Raw genomic sequence first — 16139 nt, 5'->3', positions numbered from 1 at the left:
TAGCAGTCGTAGAAAAAGAAACATGTTTCATTATGTCAATACATTAACACATCTGTGGTGCAGTCATGATTTAAACAGTGATACTATAAAGGGACATATTACTTTTATCAAGAAAATAAAATACTAAACAATTCAAAAGTTTAACCACCTATACTTTGCCAAAAGTCAACTGTATATGCAAACATGTATGAAAAATAAAAAAAATTTGCACTACATTTTGTAATTGGTAATTTCATGATGTGTATGGCGAGAGGAGTTTATCTGTAATTGCAATCAGAAGCAAATAAATAATAATGAGGAAGTGTGTATAGTTTGGCAAACACAACCCTGCAGTGATATGGGAGACATCAACAGACACCCAGCAGTTCAAAGCATCTTATCTGAATGTGCAGATGCATCGAGGAGCGTCTCAGAACAGAGATGGAACAGTATGTCCATTCACAAAGAACACAATGAAGAAGCGCCTCCACATAGTATTCTTGTGAAACAGCACTTTTTCCCCCCCTTCGCTGCCCCCCCCCCTTTCATTTGCGAGAACTAAAAATGGCTCAAGCACAGAGGCTGCTATTTATAGAACCCTGTAAAGGAACAAGATGGTTGCGGCAGAGGAGCTGAATTGTACGCAGAGATTCCTATAAATACAAGCCACAACAACACATAAGAGGACAAATTTGCAGCTGCACATTGCCCACCCTCCTGCTTCACATGTGTTGCCACGGAGGACAAACGGGGGCTGCTGCATTGCTAATGGCCATTATTTATTGTTGGTCTATTCCTGTGGAGATGAACTCACTCCCCCGCTCTGTTTTGGAATGTTTCTCAATGAATAATTGACTGGAGTGTTATTTTTGACCAAGCCTGTCTTGGGTGCAGTGTATAAATAGCTTGTGTGCAGCAAAGCGTGCATGGATTTGTCAGGAGCGTTAGGCCTGGGAGTAGGAGCCCTGTTATGTAATGGGCATGTGAGTTAGTTGGCACAGCACATCCACACTGCATTGAATGGGTGTGTGTGTGTGTGTGTGTTATGCTCTGTACCCATTGAGTGTTTTCAGAGTGATAGTATACTCACTGGGGGCCCTTGTTAAGTCTGCTGCAGCTGAGGCAGCTAATTGTATTATTGCATTAGCAAGACATGAACTTACATACACCTACATACAGATACATGTTTCTATATATAGAAGTTAGAACTAGAGAATGCTCATCAATGTTTAATATCGGTTAAATGAACATTTTCATCTTGACAAACAAAGCCTTTTCTTCATTCATTTTAACTAACAGTTGTTCACTATTGTTGATGGACGTGATACCGGTAACACAAATATTGATAATAATATAGAGCCGCTATTTTATTTTTTTTATACAGTTTTTAAATACAGTGTGTTGCTTTGATGCCTTTTTGTTTTGTTTTCAAATTTGCCACTGCTGCACTTCACAGTGTGTGGATATATTTGGCTCACTACGGCTGAATATAATAACACTGATGGCTGTTGCTGCAAGATATTACATAATAATCATGAATTTGCTACATGAAAGGAGCTGAATGCTTTTAAAGACGCAGAGGCCCAGAGTGGATGCAGAACACGCAAGGGGGGGGGGGGGGGGAGGAATGTCAGTTTATTTGAATGAGGCTGTCTCTCATTCATGGTGTAGGCTTACAAGCAATTGCATGCATTGTGTTTACTTTTGGGGTTAAGAGATTGACTTCTCAGTTGCTACAGCAGAATTAAACTGGACTGTTTTTTAACCTGTATCCACTTTTTTCCCACAAGGGATTTTCTCACTGTTTATTTCCAGTACAATTTAATAAGAATGTATTGGCCGTGTGGGGCCAATAGTTTTGAGTCCCATTAAAACCAAAGGCCTGTCTTGTCTCCCTGCTGTAGGTTAGTACCATGGACAGCTCCCAAGTCCTTCCAGCACACTCTCCAAAGCACACCGCTGCTGTGCCTCTGATGTTGTTAGTTAATACCAAAGTAATAACCTATAGACAAATTGTTAGAAGGGTACATTGCGACCATGAACTTACAGAACAGTCTCAATTCACCTTAATGTTGAAGTTTCTGGAGTTCTACTGAAGGGATAAACACACTTTCTTAAAAAAAAGAAGAAGCAGTTTCCATCAATTGGTGTTTGAATAGTGGTAGTTTTTACAACCATCTTGTCAGTTCCTTGCCTGTAAACCAGGGGTGTCAAACTCATTTTCACAAATACTGACATACTGACATACCTTCTTTTTAATCGAAAAATAAAAAGAACATATCTAAGTAAGTATATAAACCGCGTACAATGGCTAGTTTTCGCTTCAACATTTTCGGGGACAAATTATAGGTGGGGGGTATGGGGTGCTCCCCCCAAAATCTTTGAATGTCAAATACTTAATTTTCTGCATTCTGGTGGATTTTTATCCACTGATCTATGCCTTTTCGGCATCAATTTATGGTGGAAATGTCTTAATTTTTGTAAAGGAAAAGACAACATTCAGGTTCCTGGTGAAACAATTATAAAGGACTATAATGCAGTAAGGCTCTCAGGCATTCTGGATTGAGCCACAATATTTATTCTCCTGGATTTTTCAAAACTTTCTGCACATTCAAAACACATCACGTTTTTTTTTTTGATTCATGACGCAGCACCAGTGTTAGCTATTTATGACACTTTACATTGGAAATGAAATGCCAAGCCACCATTGGAAACGAAAGGGGTGGGCTATCAGCAGCTAGCTAACGTTAGCTAGTTGGCTATATTGTAACTTAAAGCAAAAGTTAGAAACCAGATAATTTTGGCATCAATCCTTAGACACTTGACACAATCAATCATCAATATTATCATGCTATTTAGCCACATAGATTGGCCTATTTACAGCCCTCAGAAAACTGACAGCTCTTCTTAGATGCAAGTTCATCATTTCATGGCTTGAAATCCTGAGCTGTGGAATTTTCAGCAGACATTCCTAGCTGTAAGCCACGTAAGTTTCCTAACAGTTGGGAGCGTATGCAACGTGCAGATATGGCACAGGCTCCATGAAGAATGAAAAAAAATAAAAATAAAAAATATATAGGGGAGAACGGGGTAATCTGAGCCACTTTTTACATTTGCTCCCCTCTAAGCGAGCTAAAATGATTTATCACTCAAATGTACACATTTCCCATTAATTCAGGATGTTTCCTAGAAATGGGCATTAGCAGCATTTTTTCAAGACAAAGGGCAGTGAAAATATGATTGTTTTAAAAAAAGTTGTCTGTGGCTCACTTTACCCCAGCTGTGGGCTAAACTGAGACAGACAAGGGGGTATAGTGAACCAGCTGGGGGTAAACTGATCCACTTACTTTTTCCACTCTGAAACTACCATAACAACACATATTGTAACAGTTAGTATCCTGAAAGCTAGCCACACATTCCAGAACTAATGTCAGACTAGTAAAATAATGATGGGGTTTGGTCAATTAAGCAAAGCAAATTTTCTCAACCCTTGAAAGTAACTCTGAACAAAATCAAATACAACGTATTATAATTCAAAAGGTTTTAATAAGATTCAAATGAAAGATAGAACTAGTTAGATTAGAACACAGTCTGGGGGTCAGAACACATGACCCTTAGAGCCAGCTTGTTTCTGGAGGTCAAATCATAGGAAAATCAGAACCAGCGAGAACAGCCTGGGACTCAGAACACAGGAGAAGACCCAACTGGATTATAACATCAGCCTGTCATACTCTACAACTAGGCCTACTCTACATTCCAGCCTTGAAGGTTACAGGGAAAGATGAGAAGGTGCTCTTTCCGTGTGGTTGCCCCAGGTCGTATTCCTGGTGTATTTCCTTGGCATGATGGCTTTTCTACGATGTGTATGACATTAAAATAAAACATATGTTATGTAATATTACATTAAAATACGTGTAAGACTAAACTTAACTTGTTCCTCATGGTGGGGGAATGTGAGACAGTGCCTCACTTTCCCTCACAGTATTTGGCTCACTTTCTCCCACCACCACAATTTGAGATAAAACTACCTCTCTTAGCATTTCAGGCTAATCTTTAGCTAATATCATCACATGGTTTTTATATGTTGGTAGTTCATAAACACGTATGATAAAAGTTTTTCTACGTGAATACATTTGCTTTGGCACAACAGTTGATTAAGTTGACAGCAAGAAAATTTACTTTTACATGCAAAATACCTATTTTGGTGAAAAAAACATGCTTACCACTGCACCATGAGGTCCTCTCTTTCAGGGCCATGGGGAAATGAGAGGGGCTTGAAAACATATATCTCACATGACCAAAAATATTTTCCGTTGCCTAGATACAGGGGGTGGCTCACATTACCCGATGCCTCAGATTCCCCCGTTCTCCCCTATAGCTATATATTTTTTTTTTCAGAATTTATTCAAATCAGCCGAATTGATTCGCGGGCCAGATGCCATGAGTTTGACACATGTGCTGTAAACCATCTGTCATCAAATTGTGCGAGAGCTGCAAAGATACCTATGTCAACAACTTCATCTTCTCAGAACAAATCATTCAAGTCACTTTCAGTTTGATGGTCTCAACTCCTTGTCCAGTGGCATAATTCTTGGAAAATACTCAAACGAAACATCACCTCTTAAAAGCTGTGTGTGGATACCAAACGTATATACAGAAGACACGCGTCTCTGGGGTACAAACTTATCTGCGATGCAAGCCACATCCATAACAATTGGGGCTTTGGAAAGGTTAAAGGTTGACTGCATCAAAACATTTTGTGCAATTGTAACCCAAATGTCCCGCTGCCTCTCTATAAACCCTGGGACTCTGCGTTGTGTTTAATTGGTGTGATGGGTAGAGAAGGACCACAGGACAAAGAAGTTCTTGATTGTGGAAGCGACTGGCAATTTATTCCCCAACAGTGGCAATCTTCATAAGCCGTCCTTTTATCAGGCCTTGTATTCAGGATACAGTAAACAATGAAACAAGAGTTAAAAAATACTCTTTTCAACTGCTCAAATAAACTGACAAATAAAATACTCTTGTTACAGTAAAAATAAACCATAAACTATATAATTAAATAAATATCCTCTTTAGTAAAACAAATATTCTTGTGCAAATAAAAGAAAAGTATGAAAATACTCAATTAAGCAGTCCACATCCTCACAACACTGTTTTACAGTGTAAGTCAATGATCGCCATGCTAGCCAACATTATTTAACAAAATACTCCTATAAAATGCCATGTCACACATCCCAGATAACAATCAACAGGTAAATAAACATTTTATGTATCATATGAACTAAAAAAAACGACCGGATGGGTGGTTTAAACATAGATATTAGCAAGATTGTGCAAGACATGTGAACACCGCTCACCTTGTATTCAGGATACAGTAAACAATGAAACAAGATGGCGCCCGCACACGCAACAAGCTTAAAGGCCTACTTCACCAGTTGGAATATGAAGGTGTATTGAACTCGGAGATCCTATGAAGTATAAATGTGCAAAAAAAAAATTAATCGGATCATCCTAGCCTGAGAAAAGGCAGAAAGATTTCTCTTTCTGTGACATCACAGAAAGAGAAATGTAGGGTTAGACAGTGAGACCGTAAAACACTCTTTCTGCCTTTTCTCAGGCTAGGATGATCCGATTTCAATTTTTTTTGCACATTTATACTTCATAGGATCTCCGAGTTCAATACACCTTCATATTCCAACCGGTGAAGTAGGCCTTTAAACTACGTTGGCTCATAAGGGGCATACCATACAAATTGCGGTAAGACAGCGCCACACGCCTTTCTAGGTAACAACCTTACACAATCAAGGGATGACTTTTAGAAAAACAAACATGCCTGCTATCATCTGTGAACACTGTGTCACCAAGGATACTTTCAAATGGAATAACATGGTGGTCAGAAAAAAGAAGGTGTTTCATGTCAGTATCTTTAAACACAAATGTTTCTTTAAAATTAACAAACATAAATGTAGGACATTATATGGACCGACCTTTAATGCTCAACATGCTGTCTATAATAAACAAATGGTAAATTGGTTGCTATTTCCTGAAAAAGAAATGTTGCTCATTTAGTCTCAATAATAGAAATATGTGTTAAGAAAAAAAAACAATAAAGTTTTTGTTTGGATATAATGCATAAATACCTGATGGTTCTTGTCATCATGCAGTGATTGTTAATGCAAACATGCAAACTTAAAGGAATACTTCACCCATACGGAACCGGTGTTCTATCATAAAATCGCCATTATAATTTAATGAATTAGGTTTTTCTTCCCTCAGTCTTCCCTTGGCCCAACTGTCCTTTTAATCCTTACCCTATATTTTCCCATGTGTGATGTCAGACATGGGAAAATGAATGGTCAGACAGTGAGACCCTAAAACACTCTTTCTGCCTTTTTTCAGGCTAGGATGAACCGATTTCTAAATGTATACTACATAGGATCTCAGAGTTCAACACACCTTCATAATTCCACCGGTGAAGTAGGAGGAAACATGTAATCTTTTGCAAAGGCAATGCCATTGGAATCCTACAGGTTGCAGCTGACAGTCTCATTCTTAGAAAAAAATAAGCGTGTCATAATCTGACGAGGATACTTTTCTTCAACGTATGGCTGCAGTAATATATTTTTCGTTCTGGGAAACCTCATCTCTTCCCCTCTCTGTCCTGTGTTTATGTTTTGCCTCTCCCGTATATACAGTGGTGGGCTGCTGTTACCCAGAGCAAAGAGAAACCCGCAGCGCCAGGCATGTTGAGTATGGGAGTTAAAAATAGCATCATCGCTCGGCCAAGCGGCGCTCCGTTACTACGCGTTTCAGCATTCTGCCCTGTGCAGGGGGGAGTCTGCAGGACTGAGACCGCGGCAGCCTTGAACAAGCCCTTCCACCTTCTGTGTGTGTGTGTGTGTGTGTGTGTGTGTGTGTGTGTGTGTGTGTGTGTGTGTGTGCCACATGTGGGTCTGCTGCTGGAGGGTAAAACCCAAACCTGGAGTCATTTATTTTAATCCCTCTTCACAGGTGCCAATTTGTAAAGAAAACGCCTCTAAATGAATACAGGCCTCTACCTTACGTTTGCTTTGTCTCATGATGACTTTGCTCACCATTGTATTTGAGTAGTAGCCTAGGCTCCTCCTTTGCTCCTAAAGACATGATAGAGAGGTTTAACTACTACATCCTATCCTCTACTATAGTGGATGGTCAACGGACCTTTCATTGGAGCTTGAGTCAGTGCTTGAGTATAACCATCGGAGGCTTCCATCTTCAAAATGGGAGATTCTCCACCTGACGTCAATATTGAGTGACTGACGCAGCCCCCGGGAATAAGCAAGTCTATTTTATTCTTCCATTTATTTTTAGGGGCGAAACAGCGTAAAACAATAGTATGTGCCCAGTGAGCTTCAGAATTACAGGCCTACATGTTGTGTGATTATTTTTAGTCACAATATTCTAATTTTATCGGGTGGGGGCGTCTGCTGTGCGCGCGCGTAACGGTGGTGGTTGGCTTTGGCGACTGTGCTGTGCTGTCAGCAGCAAATCATGAATTAGTAAAAGGCGAAATTCTGAACAACTTCCACGATTCCGTTTATTTCTGGGCGTTCAATTTTTTTTCGTCTTTTTTCCAAGGCATCATTATTAGGGAGACGCTATACCGTGCACGCGCATTCACAGTGCATGGAAAGGAGGAAGGGAGGGAGGGATGGAGAGGCGGGAGCACGCCGCCGGTTTCTCAAACGCTGCACGCTCGAAATTCCTCCAAGGAACCTCTGCGAGCTTTTCTTTTTTCATCACGCGCGAGCTAAAAATAGAAACGGGGTTGGATCGTGATCCAGAAATAGATAGGGGGCATCACTCCTATAAAAGGCACACCATTCAAGTGTACAGTGTGTGCACAGTGGGAAGAAGCGAAAAGCAAGAGCGTTATTTTTTGGGGAAAGAAATAGCCTTTTTTTATATTTGTTAATTTTTTTGTTGTAATGGCACTTTTTAAAGGAGTCTCCGCTGCTATACCGGTGAGTTGTGTAAGCCTTTTTCTCTTAACTGCACCTGTTTAATGTATTTTTTCTTTTCTTAAGGCTTTGCTATTCATGCATGCTTTTTTTTATTCAAAGGCAACCACTGCAAAACGTACGGCAGGTGTAGTATAGCCTAGTTGAAGCCAGGAGATGGTTTGATCGGGACGAGATATGTACGTGATAAAACGCGATGCCATGAGTGTTTTGTGTGGATTTCCGCTATGTTCTGCTCCATTATATCAGACCGGTGTGTGTTCTGCAGCTACAATTGGGAATCACCCTCGGTTGTGATTAAAAAGGGTGGATGTGTCCTAATGTGTGTTCTGTCAGTTCACTGTAGTTGATATCATAATTTGTATCCTATAATTTTTTCATTCATGATGTAACAATAAAAGCCAGGTTCGTTTTTTTTTCTTCTCTTCTTTGACTTGGTGATGGGTTCAGAGTGAGAGGGGAGCTGTCCACTGGCTGTGGTGCTGAAGTGCTTTAACACTCGGGAGGGGGGGGGGGGCTTATTCCTTTTTTCCACGGAGCGTCCCTACAAAACCACCGTGGGCATTTTGCTGATAAGTTACATTCACCAGATTTCACATGATTGGGCTTGAAATGCCATTGCTGCCTTTTCTTCTTTAATTTTTTTAAAAAGCTCAGTTGTCGCCTTAGATTTCGATGAATTTCTTCAGAATCCGATGGGGCGAGAAGTCCAATCGTGCAGCTCAGACGTAGCAATGCCTTTATATTACAATTAGATTTTTTTTTTCAAGATTTTCAGATATTTTTATTTTTTTTCCACCTCCCCGAGTCCCGGAGTCGTGACTGCTAAAAAGTGAGTAAGGCGCGTGCTGCTGCGTCAGTGGCGTCTGGCTCCGGTGCGCTCGAGACAGATGGGGGGAATCGTGACCGGCTGGGAGAAGAGAAGAAGATGCGTCCACGAATGAAGGGCTGGACCGGCCAATGAGAATGGAGCGAGGGTGGGGCCCCCTCTGCTTTCGGCAGCTTGAGCCTTTTGGAGCCAAATTAACCCTTTGCAAATCAGGGAAAACTTTGCTGTTAATGAAACTGGAGGCACTAATCGTTTTCAACTGGTGTTTTTTCCTTTTTTTTTTTTTCTTTGTGTCCACAAATAGGAAAGCACAAATGAGATCACAATGTTATCTGGAGTATAAACCCCTGAGATCACTGTATTGTTGGTTCGTGTTTGGTTAGATGTCGCGCAAGTGTCCACAGGGAATGTTTTTTTTTTTTTTTTTTAACTGTCAGGTGCTCTGGCCTCCTGCTTAGGTGCTCTTCCTCGTTGCATTGCTATTGGTAGACGACTGAGTTGGTAACGTCCAATGAAATCGGGGCAAATCCCCTCCTCTGCGCGTTAAAGTCTGTAACGGCGACGAGATGCCGCCTCTCCTCACCACCGCCGCTCTTTTTAATAACAAGGTTGCGTGTTGCTGCAAAGCAATGGCAAATACAGCGTTTTTTTGTTGATTTGGTGGTAGGTACATCTTTGAAAGGAGGATACAAAACAAATATAACCTAGCCGTCTGTTTGCTATAGCCTACACAAACACCCTCATGCATAAGGTTTTTTTTTTGTGTTGTTTTTTTTTAAATCTGAAAAACCATTTGAGGGATGAAGACCCCCGAACAGTCGTGGACCGGAGTGGATGATGTGGATTTGGGAGTCGTATTTATAGGAGTTGTCCGTCACGAATCTTTTTGCGGTCTGGGCTTGCTGTGCGTACACGAATCTGGGAAGCCCTTACCCCAAAAAGCATTTGTGGAGGATGCGAACGTCGTTCATGTTGTTGTTGGGATTGAGAAGTGCTCACTGCTTCTGCTGTTAACATACCACGAGCTCTGCTGGATTCACAAAGTGCACACGTGTGACTTACTTGTGTTTTTCTAAAACACACACACACGCACACACACACACACACACACACACACACACACACACACACACACACACACACACACACACACACACACACACACACACACACACACACACACACACACACACACACACACACACACACAGGAGACAGTGAGCTCAGCCAATTGTGACAGCACCATGTTAAACATTTAAACTGACTTCAAATATATCATATCACTGGGCTCTTCCAGCTTTAGCACATGATGGAAGTGAGCGAGGCTACAGTTCAACCAGGAGAACACAACAATAAGGAGTGTTGTCTTCTTGCTCCGCTGAACCCACGACACCATCCCCAACCTCACACACAACAGCACTGGTGTGCCTAATTATAAACAATATTTGCTTCCATTGTGCTATGAATAAACACGTTTGAAAAAAGGAACTGATGGGAAGGATTGTTTTCTCACAGCACTATAGAAATGTACGCACTATTACGGTATCTACAAAGGTATTTTTTTTTATTCATTTATTATTCAGCTTCAGAGGCACATCACCATCATAAATACATTTTTACCCTTAACGTGCAATGTCTTCTGACCTGATGTATATATACATAACATATATTCCTGTATTTAGTATACGATCTTCCCACTGCAATCAAATTTAGTTGTTTATGCCGGTGTATATTAAACCCTTTTTTTATTCTTATATTTCTGCTGACTGAACATCTGCGACGTAGATTGAATGTTGGAAAGGGAGGCATCAGGGAGAAGAAAGTGGAACAGCTGTGAGGATTTGATTTTATAAATCTATATGGACATAGTTGCTGTAAGCAATTCCCGAACAATATCACAGATTCAATCATTTTTAAAGTTACTTAAATCTGCTACTTAGAATGTGGGTGTTGTGGAATTCTTTATTACAGTCATAATAATTATGTGTTTATATAAGACTAATGCCATCTTGACTCTAAATAAACGGAAGTTAATCAACAAAAGTTCTGACCTGACCTTATGGTGAAGGTTGTTATGTCTCACTATTCCAACCCTGAAAGCTATTTACGTAGGATGAGGTTCGTGCGTAATTAGATTTTGCTATAACTTCTCTGTCTGACTGCCTATCGGTGGTCATTTCACACAATCCCATTGCTTGATTGTTGTCTTGGCTCATGTTTGCAAACATTAAAGATCTGTTCTATTTTTGTATTTAAACATTGTGTCACCTCGTATTAATTGACTACATTCTCATCTTTTAAAGGTTGGTATTTCAATTCCATGACATGGGATTCCTTGATTTTTAGTCTTGTGCATGGGTATTCAATAGAACATGATACAAGAGATCAATTCACCACTGGATAAACCGCAAATGCACGAGCAGTTTAAAAATGGTGCTGTATTCAAATGCACCTTTTCCTGCATTTGCTTTCTAACTTGTATCCCTTAGATCCGCAGCAAGCAATACATGGATGTTGTGAATGATTGGAGTGTTGTCTTCTGTTGCTGCTCTCACTGTGTAACAATGTATAGACTGTGCTATGATAAATGTGTTTTTTTCTTCTGCTTTCTCATATTGTTTTCTACTTTTTTTCCTCTCTTTTCTGTCTTTTGAACTTACAGGTTTATCTACACACACACACACACACACACACACACACACACACACACACACACACACACACACACACACACACACACACACACTCCGCTGGGAGACGGGAGCAGTGACTGAACCACAGCGAGGTCACCAGGTGGAATCCACGGAGTGAGTGAGAAAAAGTGTAAAAGGGAAGTTAAGAAATATTTGAATTTTTAATCCTAATCAGCAACAGCTTTTGTTAACTGCATTTATTTAACATATTGTGTGTCAACGCTCACATATTTGTTTCTTTGTGTCCTTCGTCTTCACACTATTGTTATCATTGATACATATTACAAGAGTGGAAAATAATTGTATCTACTCCACTCTAACTTTCCGTCTTAAAAAAAAAGGTTAGGCAATATAAGGCTTGCTTAGTATTATCTGCAATAAAAAGGGTGTCCACCTAGTATTGCAACAAACAATGAGCCCAAATCACGATAGTAGCCATGTCAGGAGTTTCCTCTGTCCCTGTTCTTGTTCAGCACTACAACCACACAAGGTTCAAAGTTCAACGTATCTTTATTATCTCATTTGGTGCACAGACAGCAGTAAAAGAGAAACAGCAAACACATTACAAATAAGACAAAAAGAACCAAAAACAGATCACAATTTCACGTGCTCATTGACAAGTCTGGTAGCAGCAGGCATACATTATTTGTTCGGCAAAGTGGCAGCTTGTATCTGCGCCCTGATGGCAGCAAAAAAAAACTCAAAGTACAGGGGATGGGTTGAGTCAGCCATGATAGAACAGCCTCAATCCACAGTTTGGCCAAACTCTCCAAACAGCTGGAAAGTCCTCTGATTATTGTACAGTGTAAAGATACATTGGTAGCTGAACATATAGGAAATAAATTTCACTTTCTTCTAACCCCCTCAAAGTGAATGTTTAAGCCTTTCCTCTGGTTTTACAAATGTGCTTCTTTGACAATGTGCCATGCATGTCTGACTCTTTTTAATGTGCACTGGGTAATATTTGAATCAGAGTCAGCTCATACAGGGGCTTTGGCTTAAGGGAGGCTCAACCTTTGTGTCCAGGGGTCTCACACACTCTAGCAAGCTAGTGAACCGACTTTAGTTTCACGCAAGCAGTCTATAAAGTAGTTGGCTCCTGATTTGGGGGGAGTGATGGTGTATTTATTTTATCGGCTCACCTGCTTTAAGAAAAATTAATAACTATTACATGTAAGTCAGAATATGCGCCCACTGGTCAACCGAGCAGCAGTCTGTTTCTGTAGTTCTCTACAGTTTTGTGAGGTGTATGAATGGTGACAATAACGTGGTCAAAAGTATGTTTTAGCTATTACAATTCCTATTATAGAGAAATTAAACATCACAATCACATATCTGTCATTGTAGACATTTGTCTGTGTTCCTTTAACTCAGAATGCATTTTGGACTTCCAAATTTTTTTTTGCATTTTCATTTGTGAGACAATCACTGTTTGGTCGTGACAGCGGGTGCATTTAAATCTGTTTTTGAAAGGCAGTGCAGGGAGAGAAGTCGTGTTTATGGAGTAAAAGTGCGTCAATGTCTTGGTGTTATTTTTGTAGATGTGTTTATTTGTGTGTGTGTGTGTGTGTGTGTTTGTAGTTTCTGACTTACACAGAAATATGGTTATATGGTTGTTCATTTGTCTTCATGAACAACCATATAACCCTTACAGCAGCCTACAGTATATGGTTCGATCTATATTATTCAGTTGTTGTAATCTTAAAAGTGATTTGAATACATCATTCATCTTCATAATATTAACCAGTTGATCCTACTGTTGGTAGCGTTCAAACACATACAACTGTTGCACACTCAAAACTGATTAAATATTCAAACAGATATATAGAACAAATTTTTCTTATATTCCATGAGTTGAGGAAATATTGTACCATCTTGAACTGGGGGAATAACTCAGATACACATTAATGTCAAGGCTCCAGAAGCTTTTTATAATATGTCAGTGATCTCATCTCCCCATGTGCTCCTGTACGTAATTGATTTGCTTGACAGATTACGAAGAGAAACAAGACACAGAGAGCAAGTCACGTGCATGGAGACAATGTGCGTCCTTGTTTCGGTCTTCAGTTGTGTACATGTATGTGTGTGTGTGTGTGTGTGTGTGTGTTTATTCACTCTCTTTATTTATGCCTATTGTCTCTTATTTGTTCAAATTAATTTAATAGGATTTAGATTTTTTCTTATTATGTCATATCTCTCTCCCTTTATTTTGTTCAAATGTGTCATAATGTCTACGGACACGGTCAATTCACCCCATTAGCTCAGAATTTGAATGGATTTACAATTGATCTGATACGTTGCTACCGGTGTGTGTGTGTGTTTATTTTACGAGATTGCTGTATGTTTCAAAATCAAAAATAACTTTTAACCCCTCACACAGCAACTTTCAAATAAAAGCAGATCAAAATCTTAAATCACGAGTGCTCATTGATTTTGTGTGTGTAGTCTGTGATGCTTTGCTCTAAAATAAGACATGGAAATAAAAAAAATACAGTGACAATTATGGGATGTGTTTTATTCTTATGGGTGTGTTGAATTTGAGCTGTGAAAAAGTTACAGAATAAAGTGTGTGTTGTGTAAAATGTTGTGAGTTTAAAAAGCATTTTCACGCAAACTGCTCTAATCCTGCATTTGATGTTTGTCTTGTATGTGTGTGTGTGTGTGTGTGTTTTGTTCACTAACACCCAGATTTTTTATAAATATAGAAATTGCAAATCTCTCTATATTCTATATCACTTCATCGACGAGGTCCATTCTCTGTAATAACATGAAAACAATGACATCATCAGAAGGAGCTGTCCGTTAACAAGTGGTGCTGAATTAAAGGCTAAACATGTTTTCACTCAAGGAATTATTTGCCAGGTTTTAGCATGGATGGTAATTAATACATGTCCATATACTGTTAATGCATATCAACATACTACTATTGTATGTTTTATCATAGTCACAAGTCAACTTCTCAGTGGATCATTTATGAATGCAACAGTTATGTAGCTCTCCCTCTGCATCCACTTCGCTCACACTGGACACCAGACCTGCTGTACTGGCCTGCAGGCTCTCATGATCAGCAGCTGGTCAATACATGTCCAAGACGGCCCCTTTAATCTTAATTTCATTCAGGTTCCTTTGAAAGCTTGGAGCCAACAGTTTAGACTCATGTTTACCATTGCTGCAGTTCTATTTTTAGATGCAACGCTCTTATGTAACGCTCACTCTCACATTATGGACCACTGCTGTCTGCTCCACTTGGCTAAATGTTGTACTCCTTGTGTGTGTGTGTGTGTGTGTGTGTGTGTGTGTGTGTGTGTGTCCGTGTTCTAAGTTGGATTCAATTATATCTTGTAACTATATGTCGTCATTAAGAAGAAATTAAAAATAAAGAAGCAAATAACTAAGGTGTTTTAGGCTGAGCATCTATCATGCATTTAGTTGGGGAAACTATCAAATCAAACAAATATTTTACAAAATAAACAAAAAATATGTAATTTGTCCACCATGGGGCTGTTTTGTAGACAGTTTTGCTACTTTTCCCCCAATTTGTGCTTCTTTGTTAAAACATACAAAATAACTAATACTGCATTTCTACAGTGTATGCAGTGTTTCCATAAAGCCAATAAAACAGGAGAGAAAGAAGGCTTAATTTTGCAATCAATTATGTCAGTTTCCATTAGAATAAATACAGAATCCACTAAAACACACACAGGGTTTAAAAGCAGACGTGACACTGACTACACTCCAAGCAGTAATAGACTACTGATTCTCGCTACATAATAGCAATAACCATGAACAGCCAGAATTTCATTTAGAATTGTTGTTGTTGCATTTCCAAATAAAAGTATTTCAACCTATTCAAACAAACAAAACAATAGGCCTACAGGTACATTTTTCACAAGCTGCAAAACATTTGAAATGATATTGTACTATGTTGCACAGTCAACAGGTGTAAAATGTGTACTGCATTTAGCTGCAAATATATGGGAACTTCTAAAACATTAACATCTTATATACTGAAATGCAAAAAGCAAGTAATGGAAACTTAAAACAGATATGACGAAGGAAAAGCAGTCTCCGCTCAGTTGATTATGGTTCTTCCGTAGACAACACAGGTTGATGCACATGTTTTGTTTTCACTCAAGGCATTATTTGACCTCGCTTCACACATTCACTTTCTTATCCTTGAGACTCAAGCCCTGTCTGCCACCTGTGTCTGTCTTAAAACTATATGCTCATGCAAGTAAAACACATCATTATATATGATTATAACAGGAATATGATGCACAATCATTTCCCCCAGAAGGGTATAAACACAGCCTGCAAGTTTGGTGTGAATATTTAACATAACAAATGTATTAAGCACATACTATGACACATCTAGTACAAACAGTGAGATGAGATCCTCTGGAATTATACAGAATGGACTGTTTACGTTGGCCTATTATTAAAATACATATCCCAGATATTGTAACTGATGAAGTCGTAGCACAGATAAAATATGAAAGATTACATTAAGAATGAATTAAGCTGCAAAGTGTATGTGTTGAAATGTCAAATATTTGATACACATTAAGGTGTAGGTAAAAAGAAAATAAATGTGGGATTTGTAAGAATATTCTGGATGTAGAAATACATGTGTTA

Source organism: Ammodytes marinus (genome assembly GCF_949987685.1).
Source record: "Ammodytes marinus genome assembly, chromosome: 1".
NCBI classification, from domain to species: domain Eukaryota; kingdom Metazoa; phylum Chordata; class Actinopteri; order Uranoscopiformes; family Ammodytidae; genus Ammodytes; species Ammodytes marinus.
The sequence above is the reverse complement of the archived record's forward strand: the minus strand, read 5'-3'. Positions refer to the sequence as shown.